This window comes from Rhea americana, unplaced genomic scaffold (genome assembly GCF_003343005.1).
Source record: "Rhea americana isolate MKP2758 unplaced genomic scaffold, rheAme1 scaffold_4, whole genome shotgun sequence".
Lineage (NCBI taxonomy): Eukaryota > Metazoa > Chordata > Aves > Rheiformes > Rheidae > Rhea > Rhea americana.
The window spans coordinates 2381398-2388611 of record NW_028186534.1 but is presented as its reverse complement, the minus strand read 5'-3'; the positions used below and the strand labels follow the sequence as shown (position 1 = coordinate 2388611).

Here is a 7214-nt window from a genome sequence, read left to right as displayed (position 1 = left end):
TTTTTTTCATTTGTGGTTAGCAGAGATAGCCTTAAAAGACTAACAGCAGAGAGGCACACGAGTTCACCATCTCCTAGGCTACATCCCCACACGGGATGACTGTGTCATTCCCATGGATTGCCCCAGTGAAGGCCTGCTCACATCCATACCACAGTCTCCTGGGATGTTCATCAACTGCCCTACATTGCATATCAAAGTCCAAAGTATACCCTGCAGCTCCTTCACACTCACTTTTATCTTACACCCCATTTGCCTATTCCCCACGTTACTCCCAGAGTCGTAGTACACAGCAAATAGCCCTACACTGGGAGTCCCTTCCCACCGCTACCCTCCAGCATCCACATCAGGCCCCACTAGTACCCTCCAGCAGTCTGACACTCCTGCAGCAGGACAGGCAGGACTAGAGAGATGGGGTTGAAAGTTTCACTGAGGACTAGGCAGGGGAAGAGACACAGCATACATCTGGGTGGCAGACACCCAGCACCCAAGGGGCTACACCAGCCAGGCTTGAGTCACTGTCCAATGCAGCTGAGTTGCTGGAGGACCCCTCTGCTGAGTTCACACCTGGTACATCTCAATAGTTCACTAGCATCCACTGGGAAGACTCACTGACCTCCTACATGAGCTGAGCATCACCAGGCTGCTAATACAGGAACGTGAAAGGATAAGAAATTCATGCCCAGTACTGTCAAGCGGTATGCACTTGTGAGAGCTGCCAGACAGCCATTTCAGACTAGAAGCAATTGGGCATCAACCACTAGATGTTGGACAAGACAGAACTTTTTTTTAGCTGGGAGGCACAGCAATTTGACATCAAAACCATTGTTGCCATAATAATGCCACTGCCAAATATCACTGTCAGCACCAGAGATATCCAAAACAGTAATGCATGTAGATTCCCACACATGGTGCATATGTAGGACAAAATTTTCCATCCAAGATGACCAGAAAGAACCTGAGATCATCACTGATCTATGAGATGTCATACAGTAAAGCTCCAGGCTCCCACAGATCACCAGGGACAACGCACAAACACTTCCACGAGCTATACAGCCATAGGAATTATGTGGCTATGCATGTATCAGAACTTCTGAATCTATAGTCTGAGACAAGCAGACATCTCCTTTCCACAGCACACCAACACACATAATATCTACCTGTATTGCAGTGAAGATGTTTATCCTGTTTCCCAGGTATCTGCAGCCCTATGGGGCTGACATACAGGGACTACAGGTGACCCTGCATTATTGGACCAGAAATGTAATCAGTGAACAGACATTTACTGTAAAGTGCAAAAAGACTCTGATGCCAACAAATAAAACATTTTTCTGCTGTCAAATAAAAGCAGAATAAATTGGCCACACAGAAAAACTACCGGCAAAGAGAAATCCAGCCCTCACTTAACGTCACTCAAGGGGACAGCCTGCTCCACCATAAGTCCAAGAACCAAGGAAAATCATTTACTTAAGGACTGGCAAACAGCATTAAGAATTCACAGTTGCAAAGTATTTTCACCCTTAGGTTTTTTTTTTTTTTTTTTTTTTTTTTTTTTCTTGGACCTCTTTGACAGTCCCACGCCTAATTGCATAGATAGTTCTTCCCCACTTCTGCCCCATTTGCTCTTGCTGTATGAATTCTCTGAAATATTTCATATTAAAGTGCACAAGGATATTTTATCTAAGTTCAATATCTCAGGGAATTTTGGGAAACAAGCACAGACAGTCTTCTGGCTTAGACTTCACAGGCATTTCAGAAGTACACTGCCTCACAGATACTGTGTCCACTCAGGCACATGAAGAGTATCCATTATCATGATCACTGTTAACAACCCAGTCAACTCTGCTCCCTGCAAAATAAAAGTCCACTGACTTGAACATCAGAATATCCTCCCATCGCAAAAGCACATGAAACCCAAATATCCTGATGGCAACCCTTCTGTCTAGCAGCTCTTTGCTTCCTGACCCACAATGACTTGTTAAAAACCTTGGGCCAGAGATAGCTATTATCAAAACCGAGRGAAACTTTGTCTCCCATCCTGGCCTGTTGCCCACAGATTAAGGTGGTTGACTGGATTCTCCAAGTTTTAGCAGTTTGGATGCATACAAAAACAGCTAGCAGTCCAGCTTGTCCAGTCAGCTCCTAGGTGCTTGGAGGCAATGCAGGGAGATGTGTGGCCATTGTAGGGTAGCGTGTCAGAGAAGCCCTTCTGCAGACAGCGACCAACAAATCATCAGGTCCTCTTTGGTTCTCCTAGTGCTAATACTTGTCTTCATGGCACATCATTTCACCGACCAAGCCACAGATGCTGTGCAGGGTAATATTTTGCCCACTTAATTCCTTTCTGCTTGCTTCATCATGGTTCGGTGTAAATCATTATGGGCTCACTTTGCAGCAGCCAAATGGCCCCATAAATCCCAGAGGTGGCATACTGCCGGCAGCCTGCCCTCTGCCACAGTTATGCATGATCAGAGGCTATGAAGTAGCTTCCTTGCCAAAAACTTGCTGCAAAACCTCCTACTAGAGGCAGTCCTGCACTTCCTACTCACATTCAGGAGTTGACATCCCAATTTCTGAAGCTATCTCTCTCCAGTTTCTCCATCTTAATTCAGTATTACTCACCAATCCACCCTGGAGGCCTATCAGATGAAGTGGGCAGAGTTCTCCCCATACAAGTTACAGGAGGCTTTAGTAAAGCAGTTGTGGAAAGTATGCCCTGATCATACGGAGAGGAGGACACAAGCCTGCTCCCATGACGAGGGAGCACCCAGGATCAGGAGCTCCTGGTTGGGGTGGTCAAGCTGGACTGACCGCAAGAGAACTGTATCTCTTGAAAGACAGTCTCAAAGACATGTTGAATGGCTTTGCTGAAGGGGCCTTGAGCTATATATGGGCAAGCTGTGGCTGAATCTGAGGATGCTGCTGTTAGGAAGGACCAAGAAGATTGCCTGAGAAAGCCCTCCATGAAGCCCTGAATGCATTAGACCCAGCTTCCCCCAAGCTATTCCAGATGGGGCACATTCAGAAAGCACCAGAAGTGCTCAGCAGCCTTGATCCTATCAGCAGGCTGGGAACACAACCTCAAGGGCACTGTATCAGGGCTGCACAGATCCCATTGATCTCATCTCCTTTCACTCAGCTGGAAGCTGAAGTTTTCAAAAGTGATTCTCTTTAACCTCTGTGGAGAAGGAAAGATCTCAGGGATTCGAGTACTGATGGTCTTAACACTGCATTAGTGGGTGAAGGAACTTGTTTGAGATTCTGATCAGCTACGTACAGCTCAGAAGAGCAGGTCAGGAAACGTCAAAGACGAAACAACACCAAAGAAGATGGTTCTGTTTTTCAACGAGCTCTGCTGCTAAAAATGTGAGGGAGCAGTGGGCTTGGAGGGAAGGAAAGGGTGTACAGTGGCATGGAGGGAGGGAGAGAAAGCCTTAGCCAGCAAGACGAACATCCTGAGTCACTCTGTCGGGGAGGTTAGGGCCGCTTTGCCAGGGAAAGGCTGACAAAGTAGGACAGATGCCTGGATCAGTTCCACAGCATGAAGAACGCTCTTTAGAAACAAAAGGTTAGTGCAAACCCAGGCATGAGCAGAATACAAAATCCCACTAATATGAGCTCTAGTTGCCCACCTCTCTGGCTGTTAGTGCTTCTCCAGCCTGYGCTGGGCATACACAGAACCGCAGTCCGAGCCAGGAGTCGGAGTGAGCTTCAACGCCTGCTTGTGCAGCAGCCGCCAGATGAGTCAGTGATGAGCAGCAGCATCTGTGCACGAGGCGAAGTTATGCAGCGAAGCACATGCGTGCGGCACTGCTCCCGGGACAGCGCTGAACCCACATCTCCCACAGCCAGGACAAACTTGCATCGAGAGCAAGCGTGTGCCAGGAGCCGCATGGCCAGTGCGCAGCCGAACCGCTGCCAGGAGCTGCCAGCTTCTGAAGTCATGTCGCACCCGTTCCACTCTTCCCGCAAGCCTTGCTGGGGCTTGGAAATGAGGAAGCTGTGAACTTCTCTGAGTTGAAAATTTATAGATGAAAGAGGATCTTGTTTTGCTGACTCACGATGTGATTTTTATAAAGTAACAGTGAATTTGTTGAACTCTGCTTTTATTTTGCCCACATTTGCATAACTACTTTCTGCAGCTACAAGCCATCTAAGTAAATTCCTCATTTTTTCCTGCAAAGCCTTCCACCTTTCAGTGAGCTTTTAATTAGAAATGGAATAAACAATGGAAATCAGATTGTTCYTATAGATAACCAAGGCATTGTACTACTTTGTAAACATGTCAAAATTAGCCTACTAGCAAACTTCAGTCATTTTTAAAATGACAAATTCAGAAGTGAATACCAAAACCTGAAAAGGGAAATAACTTCTTTTTTCCACCATCTGAGCACCAGTAAAGCACAAGATTTCATAGTCCCAGGAGAACTGAGGTAAAGGTGGGACGATCATCAGGAAGAAATTTTATTTCTCTTAAATCCAGCAAACATTTTTCTTGTAGAGCTTTACTTTAGCTTTGAGAGTCTAAGGACCTAGGCAGAATGATATTCATAGACAGAAACAATATTTTTCATTTGATCTACTGGAATAGCTGTAAAAATTAGACAAGGTGTTTCCTAACCAGTCTCTCCTGCAGTCACTAAGACAAGTCTACGAAAACTCCTCAAGCAGGAGGAGCCCAAGGGCTCTGCTTGGGTTTGCTTTTAGTACTTGTTCCCAGAAACTTAAGGGCTTTTTATAGTTTACTTGAATGAAAGGCAATGATGAAGTCTCTCCACTCTCCCCAAAGCACCTACCCGTCTCTCAAGTCAGATAGACTGATTCCACTTGCTTTAGTCGCTTCTCTTCTTCTCAGGCACCTTCCTCTAATTGTCTGCGTACCTACATACAACCAGAAGAGTGATTCAGAAAACAAATGGACAAAAACACACACAAAAAAGCAAAAACAAAAGAAGATCCCCCTTTGTGATGCATGGTATCTATTCCCTTTATTCCTCTCCTGAGTCAAACTCTCTCCAAAATCCGCAAAAGGGAAACTTTTATTGCTCCCAAAGCAGTGACCCTGTGCCATAGCTGCTGGAGAGCAAACTAGACTCTGCAATATTTCATATGACATCAACAGAAACACCAGCTTAGTTCTAACTCCCTGAACTTTATGAATAGAAAGGGAGGAGGATGGTAATGCACAAAACGGCATACTTTTCTCAGGTACCACAAACTTCCCATTCTGTGAACTCAGCAGACATGAATGGAAATAATTGATGAAAAGAGGGATGTTGGAGAACACAGAGCCCTCTTTCTGATCTTAATCACAGTTTAGTGGTGTATGGGAGTCCTACACAGACACACTGCAAGCATGGCTGAAGAAAAATAGCACTCTACACTGTTAAAGATGGTCTTAACCTTTGAAAGTAAATGCACTGATTATGAAAGAGATGACAAGGTTGTTCTGGATATTTTAATTGAAAATTGCTGCCATCTTCCTAGCTCCTCTGGATGGGTGGCTTCAGTTAATCAGGATTCAATGATAAATGGTGCTGTGAATAAGAGTGGTTTGGGGATTGTTTGCTCTGAGCAGAAGATGGTCAGCAAAAAAAAAAAAAGAAAGAAAAAGAAAAAAGAAAAAGAAAAAAAAAGAAAAAGAAAAGAAAGAGGGGCTTTAAGACAAAGATCACATCTATCTTGATGCATAGATGTCGTAGACGCTTTTGGTACCATCAGAGAAATGAGCAACCACCACAATGTTCAGAGCCACTAACRCCCCAAAGCAGCAGTGTGCCCCAGCACACATCTGCCCATCACACATGATGAGCAGAGCTTAGCAACGGGGAGGTGCTAAGATGCTTTAGCAATAAGCACTGCAGAAACACCAGGAGACTACTGAATCTAGCATCTTCCTTTGGAACAACACAGGCAAAACCATCCAGCCATGATTTGAATCAATAGCTGGTCCTGATACCTGAACTATTAACAACCCTGAGGACTGATTTAAAAAGAGAAACGAAATCACAAGATATGTCAGCAGATTTTCATTACAAGGAAGCTGAGGTCAACCTTTTTTCTGAATTAATTTTCTAGTAAATATTGGTTAGGCTTTAGGTAATTCTCTCTCCTTCACTCCCCCCTCCTTTTTTTWWAAAAAAAGCAAAATTTACTAGAGTTGCATAAAACTGAGTAATACATTAGTTTCACTTAGAACCAACATGAAATGAGTCGTATCTTTCCAGCACGTGACCAGGCTATTCTATCTCTCCCAAGTATACTGCAGAAAGATAAAGACGGTTTTGCCTATAAACAGACACTCTAAGTCTTCTGATTCTTTAAGCGACGAGCTCCCCTCTCGAAAATGTCCATTTGAAATGCACCTTTTCCGGTCATACCCACATCCCCATGGCTTTGGCAAGCCCTGGGAAAGGAGCACTTACTTTGTTCTCACTCAGATAACCCATGTCTGTCTGTCTCTGGCTGACAAGGGAAAAAAAAGTCTTTTTGACAACGGGGCCTGGGGGGAATAAACATGGTACCATTATTTATAGATCCAAGGCTGATAGTCTCATCACTAGATGCTCCCTCCCCTTCAGGCTTTGTGTAACCAATACTCATTCTGACCTGTTCCTGGCTTTCCTACCCCTCTCATCTTTCTAGCTCTGTACATATTAGACAACCTCTCTTTTAGAAAGGTAGCTGATTCTGGCTAGGACTATTAAGTGGAATGTTTTTGTAGATAAYGTGATCACATTGAAAATGCTGTTCTCTCTTCCCCAGGCTCAGATCTGCACTTTGGTTTTATCCCTTATGTTAGTGCTAGAGCAAACATGGTGTAGGCCAGATGTCCCTGATCTTTTCATAGTCTAGGCTCAGTTTTTTTGTTTTTTTTTTTTAAATCTCTTATAACAAAGAGAATATCTAAAACAGAAATTCCCACAACAATAAACTAGAAAAAGGGGGCAATTCTTTACATACATGGTACTCACATGTTTTTCCTGAAACAGTTCCCAACCTCACACACTCGTTCCTCCAGAGTAGGGTACAAGTCTTCTACCTTTCTGCCCCACTCCCCACTTTCATCTCCTGTGTTCCTACCTCAAGCTTGCTCAAACTTATCTCCCGCTTCTGGACAACATATGCACAGAGCAGACAGATGTGAAGCGCAGGTGCTGCAAAGAGGACATTTCAATCGTCCCCAGGGCAGCATGTGCTCTGCAGTACTTACTGGA

At 44.5% G+C, this 7214-nt stretch overlaps 1 long non-coding RNA gene across 7 annotated transcripts in view; it reads right to left on the bottom strand.

Annotated features, from left to right (window-relative positions):
• Nucleotides 1-7214, bottom strand: part of LOC146590658 (uncharacterized) — a 93424-nt gene that overhangs the window by 82065 nt on the left and 4145 nt on the right. For all 7 annotated transcript variants that reach the window (XR_014896918.1, XR_014896919.1, XR_014896916.1 and 4 more), the window contains one exon: nucleotides 4794-4878. This is a non-coding gene — a long non-coding RNA (uncharacterized LOC146590658). The remainder of the gene's footprint in view (nucleotides 1-4793; nucleotides 4879-7214) is intronic.